The following is a 24,070-nucleotide window of genomic DNA, read 5'->3' as shown; positions in this document are numbered from 1 at the left end:
GGATGGGCAGCTTTGACTGTACGTGCACAAAAATGTATTACCAAAGATATGGTTAAGAGCTGACCAAAGGGGACGTTTAAAACATTTTTAAAAAAGTAGAAAACCGAAGAAAATCTATTTACTGTCCAGACCAGCTGGCATTAGAAACCAGTAAACCAACACGAACGAAGCTCTCAGCGCACGTAAACTTGACTGTTATCGCACAGTTGTCTTTTAGCCCTCAATATTGTTATGTGTATAAACAGGTTAAAAAAAACACGTTTTTTGTATTATTATACTGATACGAACCTTCTTTATCCAAATATTACAGAGTGTGTGTGGCCTCCACCTCCACCTCGAATTCAGTCAGCCCGCGCTGCGCTCGCTACCTAAGCCTCCGCCTGAGTTGATTTGACCCAAGGAGCTGGGTTGATGCGTTCGGGTCGGGGAGGAGGTGCATTGATTCAACTCTTAGTGAAAATGACCCAGAAAATAACCCAGCGGTTGGGTTACGTAGAACTACTCAAAAACTACCCAAAACTGAGAAAATAACCCCAAAAAATTACCCAAATGGCTTAACCCAACATTTGGGTAGAAAAAATAACCCAGGATTTTTTAGAGTGCATATTCAAATAAAGTAACTGGCCTTTAAAGAGATTGGGAGCTGAGACTGATTGGTCAAAACACACCCATGACTCATTAAAAGAATAGGTACAACCCTTTTGGATCATGAGCCTGGCACGCCGACCGTTTTTTCCATTGTTAAACAAGCAAAAAGTGCATTCGGACACTCCTAAGTGCACCTGTGCCACGCGCATGGCCTAAAGCAGAGGTCTTCAACCCTGCTCCTGGGCACCCACTCTCCTGGAAAGTTTATTTCCAAACTGCTTTAGCACACCTGCCAAGCAGTCTTGAGGAGCTTGATTGGTCACTTCAGGTGTGTTTGATTAGGGTTGTAGCTAAACTCTTCAGAATAGTGGATCCCCAGGATCAGGGTTGAAGACCTCTGGTCTAAAGCACACAGTGCAGGTGCACTTAGGGCCTGTCCGAATCCACTTTTGCTAGTTTGAGGTTGGGAAAAATGGTTGGTAGACAACAGTGGCATAACGAGAAGTACTTAAAGGAGAAGTACTTCCAGAACAATATTTACTACCCCCTTGTCAGATGTTCATAAAGAAATGTATGTTTGTTTGTTTTTTGAGGAAAACATTTCAGGATTTCTCTCCATATAGTATTTCTCTCCATATAGTGGACTTCTATGGTGCCCCTGAGTTTGAACTTCCAAAATGCAGTTTAAAAGCAGCTTCATAAGGGCTCTAAATGATCCCAGCCAAGGAGGAAGGGTCTTATCTAGCAAAATGATGGCTAATTTCTAAAACAAAATTGACACTTTATATACTTTTAACCTCAAATGCTCGTCTGGTCTAGCTTTGCGTCCACTCTGTGTATTCCGGTTCAAGACAGTCAGGGTAGGTTGAAAAACTCCCATCTCATTTTCACCGTCAACTTCAAAATCATTCTTCATCGCTGCAGAAGTACCGACCCAGGGTGCGTTTCCCGTACAACGACGTAACTCGCTGATTAATTTACATAGTACGATGCATTGTTGTGGAAACGAACTAGCTAGTCACGACTGTTTCCCGAACAAGGTCGCATCTCCGTCGTTTGAACCACATTAGTTCAATAACGTAGGGCCGTTGTTAATGACGTCACGAGTAAAAACATCTCCTATTTAACTGATTAGAGATCTCGAAAATGCAGCTATACTGAACATGGCACCTAATGACTAATTTACTATTTTTTTTCCTTGTCATTTAGCTTTATTTGATGTTTGATGCATCGCGGATTCCCTCTTACGTCATACTATAGGGTTCCCTTAGGCATTTGTGCACATGTGCACTATTCAAAAACAGTGCTTACAGAGGACGCACAAAAATACATAGATTAAAATGCATTTATATTTAGATTAAATGGAAGATATAGATTGTACTGCATGTTAGTTTGCCTATTGTGCCCAAGAGCATAATTTATTAAGCCCATATGTCTTACTAACAAGAAACTATGCTTCTAACCACAGGTCAAGAGCTGTAGTTCCAACCACATAAGTTTGCGATGCTGTTTGCGAATGTTCCTTCGAACTATGGTGTCGGGAAACATCCAATCGTTGAACTATGTTGGTAACGACGGAACTTGCGACCATAGTTGGCTAACGATGCTTTTGGGAAACGCACCCCCAGTCTTTACAAAGTGAACATGCAAAGAAGATCAAATGCCCTTTACAACAACAACAACTAAAAAGTTAAACAGAGATGTAGGGCGATTTTGAAGTTGGAGGACAAAATGATCTACTCTAACTGTCTTGAACCGGAATACAAAGAGTTTGTATTTCTTTTAGAAAATAACTGATTGTTTCACTAGATAAGACCCTTCTACCCCAGCTGGGATCATTTAGAGCCCTTTGAAACTGCATTTTGGATGTTCAAACTTGGGGGCAACATAGAACTCCACTCCACTCCCAAAAAACTGAAGAAAGAGACATAAACATTTTGGATGACAAGGGGGCGAGTAAATAATTTGTACATTTTTGTTCTGGAAGTGAACGTCTTTAAATGTAAGAACTGTATATGTAGATTAACTGTCAAAATATCAACACAATCTGTTGTTCTTCAACCTTGTACCTTGCAAACTTAACTTGTTGAAGGCAGACTGATAAAAACCTGTTACCTGTATCCTGAATGTTTTGAAGTGTCAGATTGGAGATTGTGATTTTCAGCCAGCTTATGTCATTTTTTATGTACAGTATGCAATGTTAGATGGTCATTTAATGGACTTAGGGGGGTCCCTGGTTTACTGTCTGATGCTGAGTCAGAGATATTTCACATACAACATATTTTTTGCATGTTGTTCCACCTATTACAAAAATGGAACATTCCTTAAATTCCTTGCAGACAGGAAGTGATGTCACTTAAACACTTTTTACAGCATGGCAGTAAAAAAACATAAACACACATACACAACGTATGTAAACATATACATCATCGTATTGTGCAGGGTATTTGTGAATCAGAGCAAAAAAATACTCAGAATTGAGTGGTTACATGATTATTTTTTTTCTTGTTGAGTTTATGCCACACTTTTCAATGGAAATTTAATTGGGTTAAAGGAGTAGTTCACTTTCAGAACAAAAAATCTACAGATAATGTACTCACCCCCTTTGTCATCCAAGATGTTCATGTCTTTCTTTCTTCAGTTGTAAGGAAACTATGTTTTTTGAGGAAAACATTTCAGGATTTCTCTAAATATAATGGACTTCTGTGGTGCCCCCGAGTTTGAACTTCCAAAATGCAGCTCCAAAGGGCTCTAAACGATCACAGCTGAGGAAAGAAGGGTCTTGTCTAGCAAAAGGATTGGTTATTTTCCAAAAAAAATTACAATTTACATACTTTTTAACCTCAAATGCTTGTCTTGTCTAGCTCTGTGTGTACTCTGTGTAGAGATTAAAAAGTATATAAATTGTAAATGTTTTTATAAAATAACGTTCTAGCGATTGTTTCGCTAGATAAGACCCTTCTTCCTCGGCTGGGATCATTTAGAGCCCTTTGAAGCTGCGTTTAAACTGCATTTTGGAAGTTCAAACTTGGGGGCACCATAGAAGTTCATTATATGGAGAGAAATCCTGATGTGTTTAAGTCAAAAAACATAATTTCTTTACAACTGAAGAAAGAAAGGCATGAATATCTTGGATGACAAAGGGGTGAGTATATTATCTGTACATTTTTGTTCTGAAAGTGAACTGCTCATTTAAGCTATTGTGTATTTAAATAAAAGCAAAACTTTTTCAGGCCTTTTTTACCCAATTGGTGGAAAGTGCCAGGAGCTCGGTGGATGCTGTGGGCTTTGGTGGACATGTGGCTTCTGTGCTGTCAGAGTGTTTAATGTGCATATATTCACTGAAGCAGTGTAAACTAACTAGAATACCCAGTGAAGCAGAATTTGACCACAAGAGTCTCGTGGGAGAGAGAGAGAGAGAGAGAGCGAAAGACTGTACATTTTTACCTGTGTGATGTGCATATTTTAGACCCATTCAAAATAAAACAAGAGATAATTTTTTAGAATTTAGGCTTAAATGGAATTAAAACTGACCATATCTATGCCTATGATCTGAAACTATTTTCCCAGTGATCTAGCAAAGGCCTTGTTGCTGTGTCTATTTTTGTAAGTGAGAATTCAATCATAGTTAAAGAAATCATATGTACAATAGTACAACACCTATTGTAGATTGTACACTTAAAAAAAACTCGCCTTACTCTGCTTGTGCAGTACACATGAGCAGCGCTCCACAGAGGTCCCCTCTGGCATCTGGAACAGCTGTCCTCATTCTGAAGCGAGGGATTTCTCTTTCTGTGAAGATGAATGAGATGACAGCGTGTGAGAACATTGTTTTCTTCAGACTCAGTGACCTGAGAGCAAGTGAATAAAAGAGAAACACATTAAAGTACTATTATGTGGGTCTAGGTTGCTTTCATATAAAATAATATTTTTAATAAAGGATCTGATGTAAAATAGGATAACACTCACTAAGTGCACGAAGCACAATGTGATTATAATCGCTAGAAATGATTATTAATAACTGGCATGTATATTCAGCTTTTTTCCTATATACCCGATGTTGCTTTTCACAAATTATGGGAGTAATGTCTGTTGAACTGTTAAAAACTTAGGAATTAATTAATTTCAGCAGAACATGAATAACCAAGAGTCTTTCAGCAGCAATATTACATGACCCTGGACCACAAAACCAGTCGTTAGTAGCATGGGTATATTTGTAACAATAGCCAAAAATATGTCTTTTATGTCAAAAATCATCAGGATATTAAGTAAAGATCATGTTCCATGAAGATATTTTGTAATATTACTACTGTAAATATATAAAAACTTACGTTTTGATTAGTAATATGCATTGCTAAGAACTTTATTTGGACACATTTAAAGGTGATTTTCTCAATATTTCGTTTTTTTTTATTTCGTTTTTTTTTTTTTTTTTTTTTTTTTTTTGCTAACGAACCATACATCAATGGAAAGCTTATTTATTCAATCTTCAGATGATGCATTAATCTCAATGTTATGACTGGTTTTGTGGTTCAGGGTCACATTTGTAAGTCTGTATTCTTATGTAACAAATGTGTTATGTTAATCGCAAAGCAAAGGTTCTATCCATCAACAAGAACATTGATAGATATTTCAAAGTGTAATTGTAATTATCTGTTATAAATTTTTAGTAAAAACACAAATATACTCTTATTTAGGGACCTGAGGAGACTTTGGGATTTCACAGAGTTCACTTTTTCACCAGCATCTTTATTCTGTATTAGGTCACTAGTGAAAAATGAATGTCAATCCAACAAAAACAACAACAAAAAAAAGGTTCCCTGAAATTAAGTAAATAAAAAAAAAAATAAACTGAAATGAAATAAAAGACAGTCTATTAACAAACAGTACAGAAAAAAATATTTGTAATTTGTTTTTACACTAAGTTATATTACCAAATATAACTTTAGTAACAGCAATGAATGGTTCAGTTTGACCAAAGTTTTAGCCTTTTTTTGGAAGTAAAGATTTTTACACTTTCTGCAAAAAATGTACGTAAGTGTTTTTCTTCTTTAAGAACACGCTTTCGCCACAATGCTAAAGTATCATGGATGTTGGCCATGGAGTTGCTGTGCAGTTTCTAATGTATTCTGAGTACTCATCATTGTGTTTTTGTTTGGTTACTAAATGCTTAGCTTTTTTGTTGTGGTTACTAGGGTGTTGGGAGTGGTTGCTGGGGGGTTACTTATTGTTCTATAGCAGGGGTTCCCAAACTTTTCCATTCCACGACCCACCTAGACAAGTACAATCTATTTCAAGACCCACCAAAATATTTGAGGTCAAAAAAACAATTGACTTCACTCTGGGTTAATCCTAATTAAAAGTTTAATATGGCAGAAATTAAGTATTTAAGAAAAAATAAAAAGTTTATTTTGTAGTACAACTTTAAAATTTACTACTGATATTTAAGTTTTAATGTTTTCATTAAGAGACGTTAATGAGTCTATGAAATATATCCATAAAAACTCAAAATGATCCGCACTGCGAGTGTTGTTAAAATCATCACTTTTGACTTTTAGCAAAGCATAAGATGCAAAGTAGAAACTATTTAAAACAGTTTGAAGATTAAGATAATTGTGAAATAATTGGGAAAAAAATAATAAACAGATGTGTCTCATTTTAAATTAACACTAAAAACTGAGATGACAAATTTACTTCAGTCAGAAATCTACTTTTACAATGGTTAAATAAATGTTCAGCGATATCTTTAAACGATTTTTGAACTTTGGCACAATTTTCCTCTCTATAGTGATGGAAATGTTGTACATTTTGTTGCAATGTTATGTGTTAGTGTGTGGAAATCATGTAGTGTTACAAATAACCCCGCATTTGTGCCCCACTCACCCATGTGAAATTCTTTTTACAGACCATTTCCTTATTGGTAGGTAGCCAAATGCATATGAAGAAATGAAAACAACAAAGTCTTTATATCTCCTGGAAAGATAGAGTACCGAGTTCAAACAGACAATAGAAATAAATGAACATACCTGAAACAATCTCTTCTCATTAATAATGTGGACCGAGCATTTTAATAATGCATTGTTACTCTGAGACCCTCACTGACTCACCAACTCCCGTACTTCAAAACACACAATGCATGTTTTAAATTGCACTAAGCAATATCGCAATTCGTAATTAATGTTAGTAACGTGCAGCCCTCATTGAAACGCAATTTAGGTGTAGCCAAGTGACTTTGTGCGACCCACCTTGTCCCACTTTGTGACCCACCCCTGTTCTATAGGGTTTTCCACCCATTTTGTCAGTCATCAGGTGATAACCAAAGTCTGATCTATATCTAGAACAAACACTGCAGGATAAGCTGTAAAAATGAAATGGTCAATTCTTATTGTGTAGCTTGACCATTCAAAGATGCGCAATATAGACCCATTAATATATTACAGATAAAGTAATAAATGAGAAAAAGGAATGGCCATAAATAAGACCATGAAGCATGTAGCTACATGCAGGAGAAGAAGATCAGAAGTGTATCAATGAGTGGGGTGTGCAAGTGTGTCCTCGATGGATCGGGCCCACAGGCCTTCTGCATATGCTGTGCAGGATTACACTGATCCAACTTAATACTTAAGACCAAGGCATCATTCATAACTACAGCCACCATCTGGCACCGCTGCCCACCCGAAGCAGCCCATCAGATTAACTTTGAGAAAGATTCCAAGAGCGGGTGTGTGCTGCTCTCTCTAATACTTTAGATGGGTCAGCATCACCATGCATTGCTCGGGCGGCTTCCCGACAGACCCATGACTAAGTGCTTCAGTTGCAGTAGTGTGCTTATCCATCGCAAAAGTGCACTGACAGGAGATCCGCTAGCCAGTAAGTGACTGTTGAATGGGTTAAAGATCAGAGGAGGTGCTGTTTTAAAAGTTTTATGCTGGTTTCAGACTGTATATCTTGTGGGTCATTCCTGGAATTTGGTAATATTTCAGTCCCCCAGAGTTTCTAAATAAGTTGAGTTTTACCATTTTAAAATCCATTCAGCCGTTCTCCTGTTCTGGCGATATCACTTTTAGCATAGCTTAGCATAGATCAAATGTAAAGTGTGGAAAATGTAAAGCTGCGATTTTCTAGGCCGATAAGATTAGGAACTAACTCGGCCTAGAAAATCGCAGCTTTACATTTTCCGCCGGTCTTAGTACACGATATAACCACAGAAGAGTCAAGTTTTACATAGGACAAATATCGAAACTCGTTGGTCATTTTTGAATGCGATGCTATATTGGTCTAATAGAATTCAATGATCTATGCTAGGCTATGCTAAAAGTGACATCGCCAGAACAGGAAAACGGCTGAATGGATTTCAAAGCAGTAAAACTCAACTAACTCGGGGGGAGTTGGAGAATGAGCCTATTTCCAAAAAAAGTGGAGTGTTCCTTTAAATGTCCCTGAGGCACTTCACTGAGTTTGTACTTAGAAAATTATTAACAAAATGTGCATAGTGTCTGTGATTTTTGGCAATTATGCAAGCATTTATTAGTGTTACTTTCTTGTGTAGAATATATTTCTAAAAAAAAACTATATTATATAAAAAAACAGACTTAAAATGATGTCCCTCAGTCTAAACTAAACCCAGTCACACTAATCATTCAACACCCATAATAATTTAGACTCTGCCCATATTTGACATTATTTAGTAGAAATTACATCATTCAGGTCTCTTTCATAGTGGTGCAGAAAATTGTTAATAGTACAGTTCAACAGGGCTAAAGGCGCCCGGGGTAAAAGGCGCCTTTGATATTATTTTCCTCTATGGCAGAAAAACGTGATGCAGCATTTTCCAAAACATTCGCTTTTCAAGATACACATACAAATTTGGCTGATGCTTTTCCATTTGTTGACATGACATTGTTAGATTCAGATGGTAAACATCATATATTATGTTGGGTGTCCATCTTAGAGATAATCACCATGTTTAGAAAGAAACCATCATAATTAAAAACATGTTATTAATCACATCATATAAAACAATGTCATTTGTTGTTGCAACTGTAAATCTATATTAAATTACTATGGGATGTTCTTTAATGCTCTCAGAATCTTTACATTTTAAAACGATTTTGTTTCTGTACTTTAAAATATGTTTTATAATAACATATTTTAGTGACAGTATATTTATTGCCACCTCATACACTTATAAGATTTTTAAACAAAATAAATGATATTGTATTCTTATAAGAATATTCTCATATTCTTAAGGCATATCATAGTCAGGGTGTCACACCGTGCAGGGAGAGGAACCAGGGAAAACACAGGAAACAAACTATAAACAAAAACTCTGATTTATTTTAAATAAATAAACAAAATCCAGGGGCAGACAGAAAACACGACGTAACATTATCAACGGACAATAAAACTGAGAAAACAAACGACTTAAATAGGAGTGGCACGGGGTGTAGTAAATTAACAAGACAGGTGAACCAAATCAAAGCTAATGGGAATAAACCAATAAACACAGAACTACAGGGGGAGACAAAGGGAAAAACCAACTAAAGTCCATGTGAGGGGGGAAAACACTAGGAAACACTGAACAGAACTAGGCACAATCCTGACACAGGGAGGGTACTGTCAAGCAAACAACTCAACCCCGTCACATAAAATTAAGTTGGAAAATTATTATTTTTTAACATTTTATTTTAATGCATAAGTATATACAATATACTTGTTTTATTGTTGCCATATATGGTCTACTCTCCTAACTATATAAGAAGCAGTGGCCATGTTAAATGCAAAACCTCAACCCCATAACAAATATTTGTATTTCTCATTGTCACAGGGTTGTAAACTTGTGACAGGGTTAAGTTATTTACTTTATTTATTAATAATTTTAATGAAAAACATACAATAGTCATGGTTTCAGCAAATATACTTACCATACTTACCACTGTATGGGTCAAAATTATAGTTTTTTTAATGCCAAAAATCATTAGGATTTTTTTATTTTATATATTTTTTATTGAGCATATATATTATACAATTTCAATCAACAATATAAAAGAGGCTCAAATATTTTTGTATAAGTGTACATACAAAACAAAACAGAAAAGAAAAAAAAGACAAACAGCGCGAAAGTAGAATACAATTTTGTAGTAAGAAGTACAATAAGAGTTTATATAAAAAAAATGAAAGAAAATACATGTTTATACAGATACTGATTGTAAGAAGTCTATGAAGGGTTGCCAAATATTATAAAAACCTGAGAGATTGTCCTTCAACAGATATCTAATTCTTTCTAAATGTAAAGTATTGGAGAGGTCTCGAAGCCACATTTTGTCTGTAGGTATCGCTGGTCCTTTCCATGACATCAAAAGTAACTTTTTTGCAGTAATAAGAGAGTAGGAAATGAACCGTTGCTGGGCTGAAGTAAATTTTCTAAATAACTCTGATGTGCCAAGAATAATCAACAATGGTTCAGGTGACAATGTAGTCTTAAAAATTCTTGACAGTACATTAAATACATCAGACCAATAATTGGTGACCTTCGGGCAAGAAAAAAAAGCATGGAAAAGTGTTGCATTAAGGGACTGACATTTATCACAATTCGATAAAGCGTTCGGGAAAATGTTGTGGATCTTTACTTTTGAAAAGTGAAGCCTATGTATAATTTTGAATTGTATAAGACGATGTCTCGTATTATAGGAGCAGGAGTGTATGTATTCCAGAGATTCTTCCCAGATGTCATCAGGAATATGGGTACCCATGTCCTTCTCCCAACTATCCTTATATTTATTGGATGAGGGGGAAGATATTGTTTGTAATTTGTTATATATATTAGAGATAAATTTATTTTTATATGGGGGTATAGTGAAACATTCATCAAGCATAGATTGTGGTTGTGTATCGAAACCTGGCATGAATTTTCGGATGTAATCTCTAACCTGTAGATATCTAAAGAAATTATTGTTATGTAGTTTGAACTTTGTTTGTAATTGTGCAAAGGAAGCAAATTTACCCTCAGTATACAGGTCACGGATACAACATAATCCTAATTTCCTCCAATTAGTAAACGTCAGATCTAAATTAGAAGGGGCAAAGGATGGATTTTTAGCAATTGGTAAAGAAAGAGGTAACGTTTTGTAGGTAAAGTGTGATTTAATTTGTTTCCATATACGAAACAAATTATATATGATCGGATTTTGAACGTCCTTTGCTTTGTCAAATGGCAATGGTGAAAGTACTAGGGCTGCAGGTAAATATGGATCACAGTCTTCCACTTCAATAGCTAACCAAGTGGGGAGTGTGTTAGAAGTGATGTTGAAGGAGTTAATATTCTTAAAAGCACACGCCCAATAATACATCATAAAATTTGGGAGGGATAGACCTCCGTTAGTTTTGGATTTGGTTAAATGTTTTTTGTTAATTCTTGGAGTTTTATAATCCCATAGAAAGGGTTGAATAATTGAATCAATTTTCTTGAAAAAGGATTTTGTTAAGAAAACAGGAATATTTTGAAACAAGTATAGTATTTGTGGTAAAAAGATCATCTTGATGGCATTTATCCTCCCAAGTAGTGATATTGGCAAGGTTTTCCAAAACTGAATTTTATTTTTAAGTTTTTCCAATAAAGGTGGAAAATTAGATTGCATGAGAGATGAAAGTTTCTTTGTAACCTCTATACCCAAATATGTGAATTTGTCATTGGTAACCTTAAAGGGGAACCTTGCCAACGTTGTTTGAGGAATGTCATGAACTGGCATTAGTAAACTCTTTGTCCAATTTATCCGATATCCTGAAAATTTCCCAAACATTTCAATTTTTTCAAGAATGGATGGTATAGAGAGGAGAGGTTTGGTCACATATAACAAAATATCATCTGCATATAGCGAAATTTTATTTGTTGTGGTCTTTGTCTGATAACCATAGATTTGGGGGTCTAAACGTATACTTTGTGCGAGTGGTTCAATAGCAAGAGCGAAAATTAGTGCTGACAGGGGGCATCCTTGCCGTGTTCCTCTGAACAGATGAAATGAGGAAGATAAATTGCGATTTGTATGAATTTGAGCTTTAGGATTTGTATATAAAAGTCTTATCCATTTAATGAACCTCTCACCTAAATTAAGTCGTTTAAGTACTTCGAACAGATATTCCCACTCTATCTGATCAAACGCCTTCTCAGCGTCGAGAGTCAATATGGCTAGATCGTTGTGAATTTTCCTGTCAGTGTATAAAATATCAAACAGACGTCGTAAATTAGACGTTGAGGATCTATTTGATATAAAGCCAGTTTGATCGCTGTGAACTATTGTATTCATTAAAGGAGTTAGTCTATTGGCCAGGATTTTTGCATATATTTTATAATCTATGTTTAATAGAGAAATTGGACGATATGAGCCAACATTTAGCTCATCTTTACCCTTTTTATGAATAACAGTGATTGTAGCTTGAGTTAATGTTGGTGGCAGGGTGCCGTCTAGTTGGGCTTGGTTGTACATTCTATGGAGAAATGGTGTAAAAATATTACTAAATTTTTTATAAAGTTCGACCGGCATACCATCAGGGCCAGGTGATTTTCCGTTTTTAAGGGAGGCTATTGCCTTTTGTATTTCTGTGGCTTGGATATCTGTATTAAGCATTTCCGAGTCTTCATGTGAGATTCTTGATAAGTTACATTCGTCTAAAAATTTATTCATAATATTGGGGTCACTATTACATTTTGAAGTGTACAAGTCAGAGTAAAACTGTAAGAAACGCATATTTATCTCCTTTGGCTTAAGTAGTATATGTCCCCTGTCATCTCTAATTTTGTGAATAGCTCGATCGGCTTCTATTTTTTTAAGTTGACGAGCTAATAATTTGTGAGGCTTTTCTCCAAATTCAAAATGTTTTTGTTTAATGAACAAAAAAGCTGATGAAATTTTCCCAGAGAGAAGCTGGTTGAGTTGATATTTCAGATTAGTTATTTCTCTATGCAAGTCGGGAGTGGGGTTTAAAGCATTCTGTCGGTCTAATTGTTGTATCTGTTCTTCAAGATGTTTACATTGAGTTACTTCTTTTTTCTTTTTGGCAGCTTCATATGAGATTACACATCCTCTCAAATAGGCTTTGAAAGCCTCCCATAAAGTGCATGGTGTGACTTCTGGGGTATCATTCGTTTCAAAATATAGTTTTATTTGAGCTTCAATGAATTTACAAAATTCCTTGTTTGTCAGTAAATAAGGGTCTAATCTCCAAGATCTACTGGGTGGGTCCATACCTTCCAGATATAAATTGAATGTTAATGGGCTGTGGTCTGAAATTGATATGGTATGATATTTCACATTAGTTGTGAATGGGACTAGTCGAGCGTCAATTAGGAAATAATCAATTCTACTATAAGAGTTATGAACTGCCGAAAAAAAGGAATAATCTCTGCCAGATGGGTTGGTAAAACGCCATAAATCTATTAAGTTCATACTTTTAAGGAATGAATTTATAAGAACACTTGAATTATTTTTGGGTATTTTACGAGATGCTGATCTATCAAGAAATGGGTCTAAAGGTGTGTTAAAATCTCCTCCTATTATTAACATAGTCTGCGATAGATTGGGAAGTAAACTGAAGACTTTCTTAAAAAATGCAGGGTTATCCATATTAGGAGCATATACATTGACGAGGGTTAGAGATGTGTTGTATATCTCTCCCGAGACAATGATATAACGACCATCTTTATCTGCTATAGTGGAATTATGAATAAAGGGTATGCCTTTCTTTATTATAATGGCTGCTCCTCTTGCTTTTGTGGAGAAAGACGTGTGATATATCTCTTTGACCCATTTAGCTTTCAGTCTATTATGACAATTGTTTTTTAAATGTGTCTCTTGCAAAAAGGTTATGTCTGAGTGTAATGATTTTAAGTGATTCAAAACTTTACCCCTTTTCACCGGGTTGTTTGCGCCACGTATATTCCAGCTTGTAAATGTCAGTCCCTTTTTAACATTCAATGCGTTCGTCATATGTAATAAGAGGGAAAGTTGGCATATGAATGAGATGGGGAATCAAGTATCTATATGAATTATATTGAATGAAACTTGCTTCTATTGCTGCACAAGAATTGTAATTCTGCATATTCGCGAGCATAAACACAGTGAACAACAAATAAGTGAACAACATAAACTTAAATACCTTAGGCTGACCTAATGTAGCCGCAGGAAAATCGTTCGCGGGAAAGAGCTAGAAAGAAAAAAAAAAAAACCTTCCCTGTATGAGTAACCTAACTTACTAAGACTGTTACTCCTTTTGGGGAAAGCTCCCCAAGCCTAAATATAAAGTCATGGCCATTTGTAACACAGAACAAAATATTTGTAGGATCAATTTAAAAATAAAAATGAAAAAATAAGTAAAATCTGTATAGTAATCATACATTGTGAACAGTTTGTGAACTTGAGAATAAATTCTTATACATCTTATTGGATACCTTCAGAACAATGTTTAAGAAACGGTGGAGAAGCACATCAAAGAAATGAGCATATTAACTTGAGTAAACGTTCGTAGCATATTGACAGTAAAAGTCTGATATAAAAGTCTCTCTCCACTTGCATTTCTTGTCATGTTATCTTACCACATTTTGTAAGGATCCCTGCCTAAGTAGGATATCTGATGTATTATCAGTCTTTTAACTTCCAGTTGATCCCGATGGGGTTGTTGTGAGATGCGCAGCATACTCCTCGGCCTTTTGCGGATCTGTGAAGGATGACTGGGAGCCATTGTGGGTCACTAGGAGTCTCGCTGGGTAAAGTAAGCCATATCTGACGCCGGGTTGATTGCGCAATAGTTGCCTGGCTTTGTTGAATTGCGCCCTTCGCTTTGCCACTGACGGAGGGTAGTCGGGGAAGATGTTTATGGGTTTACCTTGATATTGAAGGTTTCTCATAGCGGCAGCTTTGCGGAGGATGTCTTCCAGGACGTGATAGTAATGGAGGCGTATTACGAATGGGCGCGGTGGATCAGAGGGGCTCGGGCGCTGGCGAAGGGTCCTGTGAGCTCTGTCAATAAGCGGGGCTTCGTCTAACGAGAGTACATCTTTCAGCAAGTTGGCAATAAAGTCCCTCGGCTTCGTCGCTTCCGAGCCCTCTCGTACACCTGTAATTCTGATATTGTTTCTACGGGATCTTCCTTCTAAATCTTCATTCTTTTGTTTAAGACTGACAACTTCGGCACTGAGATTAGCCACCTGTTGCTCAAGTTGGCTAATGCTATCAGAGTGTGCAGTGGCGGCTTCTTCTATGTCGGTGACTTTAGCTTGTAGCGTTTGGGATTTTGCTTCAAGATTAGTAATAGACACTTGGGCGATGTTGTTAGTCGTAACAATCTCCGCTCTCAAATCGTTATACACACGCTCAATGCGTCTTTCCAAATTCTCACAGATGTCATCTTTTATCTTAGTCATTTCACCCCTGAGTGCTGTGATGGCAGCTAGTAGAGCTCGATTAGGAGGATCCTCCTCATCACCGCTGGACTCATTGGGCTGCGTGCCAGGCAAGGTCGGAGGTTGGTCGAGGCCTAGTTGAGTCGATTTCAGTTTCTTGGGTTTTTGTTTGCTCATGTTGAGATATCCAGTCGAATTTGAAGTCTTATTGTTTTAAAAGTAAATGCGTTCTGAAAAGATAGAATTTACATAATTGTTGGTCCTTGTAAGTATTTTTTAGCGGATTTGGCTAAGGGAGCTCTTAAAGACGCGTCTTACTCCTTCATCGCTCAGTGGCGCCCCCCAAAAATCATTAGGATTTTAAATAAAGATCATGTTCGATGAAGATATTTTGTAAATGTTCTACCGCAATTGCTAAGAACTACATTTGAACAACTTTAAAGGTGATTTTCTCAATATTTAGATTTTTTGCACCCTGGGATTCCAGATTTTCAAATAGTTTCTCAGCCAAATATTGCCCTATCCTATCAAACCACACATCAATGTAAAAAAGCTTATTTATTTATGATTATTGATGTATAAATCTCAAATTCCTCCAAATTGACCCTTATGACTGGTTTTGTGGTCCATGGTCACATATTTTTGTTATAAATATATTTTTTTGATGTATGTCCTTTATGTCCCAAACATGCTACATCAGAAATTGCACCCACATTTGCAGCAGAAAGACAATGTTGGGCATGCAGATATTTTGACCCAGAAACAAGGGGACAATGTGAGAAAGAAACTAAAAAATCCCTTCAAATGTGTTACAGACTTCAACCCCATCACACCTTGTCACATGAATATTTTTAGAAAACAATAAAATTGTGGTTTTAGATAAACTTCTAAATTAAAGAGACCATAGACACAATTTGTGTATTTTTAAGTCTAGATCTAGATTTAAACTGACAGAGTGTGTCTGCCTCCAGAACAGTGTTAGGTAGATTGTTCCAGAGTTTCAGCGCTAAATATGAACATGATCTGCTGCCCGCAGTTGATTTTGATATTCTAGGTATTATCAAATTGCCAGAGTTTGGGGATGTGAGGGACTATAATATGATAAGAACTTGCTCAAGTACTGAAGAGCTAAACCATTCAGGGCTTTATAAATAATAAGCAAGATTTTAAAATCTATATGAGGTTTAATAGGGAGCCAGTGCAGTGTTGACAGAACCGGGTTAATATGGCCATACTTTCTGGTTCTAGTAAAAATATGATATGTTACACTTGTTATCATTAAATTGTTGTAAGGGACACATGAGCAGGAGGTAGATGTTTGTTTTATAACAAGGGTCTTGTAAAATCATTTTAAACCAATCCCATTTTGTCCGTTATTGGGGGTTGAGAAAAAAGGTGTCTCAATCTGAAAAAAAAGTTAAATAATAAAAGGTTGTTAAAGTGCCCCTATTATGCCATTTTTAAGGTAGTTAAAATTGTTGTATTAGTCTCTTAAAACAGTTTTACATGTATGCAAGTTCAAAAAAACACTTTAGTTTTCTCCAAAATTAGATTTAATTTTACCCCGTTTCTAAATGATTCGTAAACGACTCGTGTGAAGCAGTTCGAAGAATCAGTCTCTCTAAACCCCTCCTTTCCGTGAGCCCTCAGTGCTGTGATTGGTCAGATGGCGCAGTCCTTTTAGATTGGTCTACCGCTACAGCGCAAAAACGAAACGCCCATTGGCATAACTGAATGACAGCTGCGGAGACCTGTTAATGCATAGAAAAGATAGCCTCGATTTTACCCTATCAATTCGAGCCGGAGTCTGATGATGAAACGGTTGAAGTGCACATAGACAACAAACTGTTTCGTAAGCACGACTGAAGCAGGACGTTTCTCAGTGGGTGTCATATGTTACCTGTTAAAAGTGCTTGCAATTTGCTTTTGTAAGCGAACCAGGCACACCTCTACGTTGTGAACTTCAACATTGTATAATGCATAACACTGCGTTAAGCCATCGTTTATCATTATCATAACTTAAACTATTAAGGCAGACAGACAGTCAAGCTGCATCAATCACAATTTTTAGACTACATTGCACTCACAGCTGAACAACAGAACTACAGAAACGCAAGTTAGCCGGTTACCAAGACATGAGCGGGGTTGTTACACACCGTAACGTACACAAAGACGTATTTTGAACGATCGCTAGAAAATACAATCATCATTAATCATACTTACAGGTAGAAGTTCAGAGGAGCAAGCCGGTCCAAATAAACTGGGCACTGATCCATTTTTTAAAACCAAGCGTTTGGTGAATCCCGCGTTGTAACGTTACTCCCCAAGATTGAAAAAGCAGTCATCAGTAAAATGACGCGAACACAACACAAGATTGGAATTGTGCTGCTGAGGTGTTGTTGAAAAAATTAATGTTAACCACTCATTCTTTGTAGATTACTCTTTCGGGGGGGCATATAAAACAAAATTACTCTCACAGCGCAGGATACAGCGTCTTCTTGACATGATGTAATCCACGTGAAAATTGTACTGTTTGTGGGCGGGCAAGTTGTTCGCGACATAGAACGTGGGCGGACATTATGCAAATGTGTACAGTAGTTCGTGACGTGTGGCCGTAACAGAAAAAGATTCGAATTGCTGACGACTCGTTTAGGCGAATGTGAGCCGACTCTTTTTTTTTTGATAGACAAAAACTTCATTTGTCGTGCACTGTCGGCGTCACAACTTTGCAGATAGTTTATGTTCACATACAGCTACATGACACACTACATGAAATATCATATTTGAAAAGGCATAATAGGGGCACTTTAATGCCTGAGGTAGGAAAATGATTTTTTGAAGGTTTGACATGCCTAATTATGTAGGGTATTTAGAAAATGAATCATATGTAAAAAAGTTGAAATCCCTTTGCTATTTCCTTGCTCCTGTTTTATTTTTTAGCGATTTATTACTCTCATTTACATTTATTTATTTAGCAGATGCTTTTGTCCAAAGCGACTTACAAATGGGGAATACATCAAGTAAGAGGCAAATTAACACAGGAAGTGCTTGTAAAACCAAGTTTCAGGCATCATTCAAATTAGTGCAGGCAAGACAGGGGATTACGTAAAGAGAAGCAAATGAGTTTTCAGCTATCGCTTGAAAATTGTAAGAAATTCAGCATTCCGGATGGGGGTGGAACCAGCTCTAAGTGATATTTTGCCTCTCTGTGATGGTCCCATGAGACATCGCTCACTTGTAGATCTCAGTGTTCTAGAGGGAATGTAGATTTGTTGATGTAGAGTCAGTTGAAGTAGGCGGGTGCTGAGCCTGTGGCCATTCTACATGCAAGCATCAATGTGTTGAACTTAGCCAGTGCAAGGAGATAAAGAGAGGTGTAACGTGGGCCCTTCTGGGCTTGTTGAAGACCAGTCGTGCCACTGCATTCTGAATCATTTGTAGAGGTTAGATTGTGCATGATGGAATCAAACCCCTACAAATTATTCAGAATGCAGCAGCACAACTGGTCTATTATACTTATATTTTCACAAATAACAATAATACTTTTGTTTTGTTCACAGACCCTAGAAGAAGAGCCATAATCAAGACAACAGATTCATCAAGACTTTCTGAAAACCTCTACAGAAACCTGTGCCTTTGATCAAACCCTGTGAATCAGTCGTTTTTGAATGGGACCAGCATATGACACATTTATGGACTGAACAGGTGACGTGGTTTTGGAGCCAAGGAGTTCAACAAATCTGTGTAGAAGACAAATGGTCTAAGAGGAAATCCCACTCTGTGCAATATTAGTCTATTTTAGAGTGAAGCTCATGTCTAAACAAATTTTGAATGACTATGTTCAGTTGGTTTATTTTTGTAAGGCCTTTTCCTGATGTATATTTTTCTAAAACAATATTATTCTATTAGAGAAGAGACACTATGAACGCAGAGAAATAACATTGTTGGGCAAAGAAAATGCCTCCTTTCTTAGACAGAAAAGCCATAGTACCTCTCATCAACAACAGTGATAATGTTTAGAAAGGCATTTGCTCAAATTCTATGTCACCCTTGCATAATGTGTGCCCTGTAATTATATATATATATATATATATATATAATTAAGTATAAGTATATTTGAGTGATTCTATCATTTAATAATAAAAATGATAAGAATTGAATATTTATGTAAATCTAAAAAGGATGCACTTTCTTTTAGATTAAGTTAATAATGTAATTTTCAATTACATTCAGAAACATCACTTTACCCCCAAAGGAGAAGCACATGTTTTGATATTTGGATCCAATGTTTATTTATTTATTCATAAAAAAATATAATGATTTTGATATCATTATTACCAAGTTTCAAATCAACAGCTTCTATTTTATTTCATTTCAACAGTATGTTTGGGTTTCAAAATGAATGAAAAACAAGAAACATGCAATGTTGTACTATACTAGGAAAGTTAAATATTTAACTTTCTGCTTGTGCACAGAAGTTGAGTTTAAGGCACTAGCCATGCAAGGCCTAATGTTGAAGTTACAGGAAATAGACAAAAATGACAATTATGTTACTCAGTATATTAATCATAGACATAGGTCAGTATATATTTTGTCATTCAGTGTTGCTGAACAAAAAATAACTTTAAGCTACAAATAAAACAATGTTCAGTTGTGTCAACTGTGTTGCTAATGTCAATTATGTGACCCTTATTGTCAACTTTGTTACCGTTTACCTACAATGTTTTTCAATTACTTAAATGCTGCTTCTGACATGCTATAAAGTGCATTTTTTGTTCCCATAGGTAGGACCTTTGCATAACAGTCTTAAAAGTATGACAATTATCAATATTGTAGATTTATGATAAAACGTTTCTGTCCCTACTGACCAAAATTCATCAAAGTCTTAAAACCTTTTAACATCTGTGTCACTTGATATGTAACAAACAGAATGGAGTGTTGTCAAATGCGCTGTGAAAAGCAGTTATTTACTGCATATATTGATGTCTCTATAAGAGAAAAGTACTGAGGCTTTGAAATACATTATGAATTATTTCTGAATGCTTGGTTACTTGCAGTAGAGAACACTTGTGTTCTTTTAAGCTGATGTCTTTGTACCGGCTGGACTGGATGTGGCTACATAAGGATATGTCATCTGTTTTGACTCTAACAGCATCTATCAGAAGTTTATCTAGGATGCTTGAAGTTATTTTCTCCTCATTTTCTGATGCCCATGTTATGACACATATGTACAATATTTCCAATATTAAAACACATTGATGAAAAAATATCAACGTCATATCTAAATCTTGTTTTTTATTTTATTTTATTTTTTATTTTTGGACAGGTGCCGTTTCAGTGAAAGGCAGAGACTTGTCTTTTATATAGTGTGATATGAATAACTTGCACTGTGTGTCACTGGCAAAGAAAAACAGAACGTAAAATTCATGGAGAGTTTATTTTGGATTTTGGCTACAGTTTGACATTAACACATTAGAGGTGAATATTTATTGTTGGATAAAAAAAGCTTTTGAATACATGTGCGGGTATGAAATTTCAATGTAATTTATGGAGATGCAGGAGAAAACAAATCTAATTTATCTGAACAGATTTAGTGTTCTGCAAAATCATACAGTCATTTCTATACGAACAGTAATTTATTTGTTACTTTACTCACACTTCAAGTGTTGCTTAATTTCTGTTGAGAAGGAAATATCTCATTGAGCTATAGTTTAAAATGTGATATTTGTTACTGTCCCAAAGAATGTCAAAAATTTCACATTTTTCATCCTTACACTTGTAAGAATTTTGAAGCAGCAACTGAAGCATTTTACCCAGAAACCCTTTATTACTTTTAAAACAATATGTCTGTTTATTAAGAAGAAGGGTTTTTGGAAGTATAAGGTTCGGGTTGTAGGACCCCAGCACCCCAGAGACATTCGCAACCACACATGCACATGTAACTGACCCATTTTGAAGCAATAGCCAGAAATAGAAATCCATTTAATTTCAATGCTTTGTAAAGGCACAAACTGAAATGAGCATGCAAGCACAAGTACCAAATCCCACACAAAGTGAGGATTCCGAACAGGCTTCAGACTGCATGCACCCTTCAGAAAACTGGAGACAAGATATGATTTTTAATAGATAATTCCTCAAATAGGACATGATCTCAGTTTGAGCCTTTACAAAGCATTAAAATTTAATGGATATCTTTGAAGACTGATTTTTTGGTGGCATGTTGCTGGATTGATCCCATATTCCCCACACCGTGTAGAAAAAGCTTCCAATGCGAAACATAGATCTGTCAAACTTCCACTACAAAACATTGATCTGTCCAAATACCAGATGCTGCCCTCCAGCTGAGAGAAGAGGTCATTCCTTGGGTAAGTTTCCATCAGACTTCTCGGTAACAAGGGAAACCATGGTCCCATGGTCAGACTGGCCATCACAGTGCCATATGTAGTACCACCAATGGACTGGACACTTCTGTCTTTTTGAACCATAAGCAACAGTTAGTGCTCATCTCTGAAGCTATGTAAAAGATTAATTTGTGCTCTTCCAGATCGTTACCAGATTGCCTGCACTATCCTGAAACTAATAGATCCCTGGAAAGAGCATCCATTGTCTGGTTTCATTCTCCCAAAATATGAACCATCCTCAGTGAAGTAAGTCATGGCTGACACCATGTCAGGATCTTGTGAGTAAACTGTAAAGACCTGCAGAATGTTTGTGCTATCCTGTTAAGGTATTGTTGGACCAAACCAGAACATGGTAGCCTGTCAGGACTGGCAAGAAACACTTTAGAATATACAATAGAAGATAAAAAAGACTCTTAACCAACCAAACAGGAGATGAAGCAATGTTTTACTTCTAGAGTGAGTGTTGCACCTTTTCCTCAATTGAGAAGAAAGACCTTAGAGCCATGAACACTGCACATAGTTCCAGCAGGTTGATATGCTGTTTGAGTTGGTGTCCAGCAACCAAAAATACCCCTTTGTGTTATGTTATTGTTTTTTATATAAACAAATAACACTATTAGGCACACATTTGTTTCATTCTAAACAATAAATGGAAAAGAGATATGTCAGATACCAGATGATTTTGAACTTTTAGTAACTGTCAGCAATACATAGCACTAAGGTTTCATTTAATTTAAAATGTTGAATATCCTCAAAACACAAGTATGATGATGAAGAATATCTGAAGTGTCTCAAAATTTGGAGCTCATGCTCTGTTGTGACAGAAGCTTGTTATGAACTACAAGCTGTAGTGATTGCACAACAGTCCAAATTAGTGTGACTAGTAATTCCTTAACAAGGATTTCCTTAATGTAACAGCGCCTTGCAAAGTGTAGCACTGTAAAAAATGACCAGGAATTTACAGGATTAAAGTGTTTTATTTTACAGTAAAACACTGTATTCAGAAATGTACTGTGAAATCAATGCATGCTGGGTCGTTTCTTACAATGACTGTGAATAAACAGCAGAATTATGCTTACATCACAGTAATTTACTGCTCTTGTTTTACTGTGAATTCACATTATAGACCATTTCAAGCGCTATTCGGCGGCTTAAGGAAGTGACGTCGTTGGTCCCAGGAAGTTTCTGGTTAAAAGAATACAATGCATTGAAAAACAATGGCGAGAAGCGCTTTATGAACAGTGGGATTGCGGTCAAATATATATAATCCTCCTGTTTAAATGTGTTATTTAAAATTAGATTATTGTCGTTCGGTGGTTGTGTGCTTCCCTGGGCCGGAACTAACATTATGAGACGCGTTTTACGGTATATTCTGAGAAACGTACCCGAGTTGCGGCAGTGAAGGAGAAGGCTGGATAACAACAAGCAACTCTAGGATATTACAGCGCACGTTTCGATTCAGGCAAGTAAATGTCGTTTTTAATTAATCTGATTATATGTATATCTTTACGTTAACTCTTCAAGTATGATGCCGTATAATTTAAAGTAGCATTTTGTCATTGTTTACATATGCAGCTTGCATTTTGATTCGTGTGTAACGTTAGTGAAAAAAGGCAAGTTTTTTATTTGTTTTATTGCTAAGTGTTATGTGGGCTATAACTAAGTTCATATTAGTCGTGTAGTTATCTTGTCAGTTGACAAATGCAGTGAGTAACATGAAAGTAAACTTGAACGTGGTATTGTGTAACAGTTATCAGCAGTAGTTAACAAAAGGTAATGTTAATGGTGAATATTTTTTCCATCACATAAGCTTTGGTAATGTTAATTCCAACATATACTGACGAATTAAGCAATAATAGCATTATTTTTTTTAAATATTGTGCATTATATTAAATAATTGTTTTTCTACTTTTATCCTTAGGAGAGCCATCATCTGTAGACACCCAAGGACAGCTGATCATCCTGCAGTGACAAACTACATCTGACCATATGAACACCCAGATGTGTTTGAGAACTTGAGTGTAGTATTCACTAATTCAGTGCAGTACTTAAAGCTACTGATGACCAGGCCAGATACAGACTGCTGCTTTTGACATTTGTTCCCCCTTTGTACTCCATTTCAGTTCAAATGTTGTTTCAGTTGTTGTTGTTTCATTTGTTGAAGCATTTATGTTCATACAAATATTTGCATATCAATACATGTGTTGGAAATAAAAACAGTTGAAAGTGAGAGAATGTTCTTTGTTTATATACAGTACTGCTCAAAAGTTTGGACAAAGTATTTCTTTGTTTTTGAAAAAAGTATTTTATGTTCATTAACATGATTTATTATTTAAAAGATTTTTTGTTATAAAAAATGTGTTATGCAAAGCTGAATTGGCATCAGCTTTTACATTACACCAGTATTCAGTTTCATATATATATATATATATATATATATATAAATAAATATATAATGTGTGGGTGTGTACAGTAAATACGTGCATAAAAACATTTATGAATGCTGTATGTAGTGTGTTTGTGCGGGCATTTATTAATCTGCAGATATACAGGTTAATGCAAAACACGGTAGCCTGCATTGAATTGCGTTCGTCTTGTTTATTTGTGATCACATGATGACTCGGAGCATTCATACCCTCTTCTTGCACTGTTCCACAGCAACAAACATGACCAAACCAAACACATT

General features: G+C 36.0%; 1 protein-coding gene across 1 annotated transcript in view; it reads left to right on the top strand.

Annotated features, from left to right (window-relative positions):
- Positions 1-19,043, top strand: part of LOC141334037 (potassium voltage-gated channel subfamily A member 5) — a 41,014-nt gene extending 21,971 nt beyond the window's left edge. The window contains exon 2 of the mRNA XM_073839191.1: positions 18,544-19,043. The gene's annotated coding sequence lies outside the window, so the exon portion shown is untranslated. The remainder of the gene's footprint in view (positions 1-18,543) is intronic.
- Positions 19,044-24,070: the final 5,027 nt, after the last annotated feature.

Source organism: Garra rufa, chromosome 4 (genome assembly GCF_049309525.1).
Source record: "Garra rufa chromosome 4, GarRuf1.0, whole genome shotgun sequence".
In the NCBI taxonomy this organism is placed as follows: Eukaryota; Metazoa; Chordata; class Actinopteri; order Cypriniformes; family Cyprinidae; genus Garra; species Garra rufa.
The sequence above is the reverse complement of the archived record's forward strand: the minus strand, read 5'-3'. Positions and strand labels throughout refer to the sequence as shown.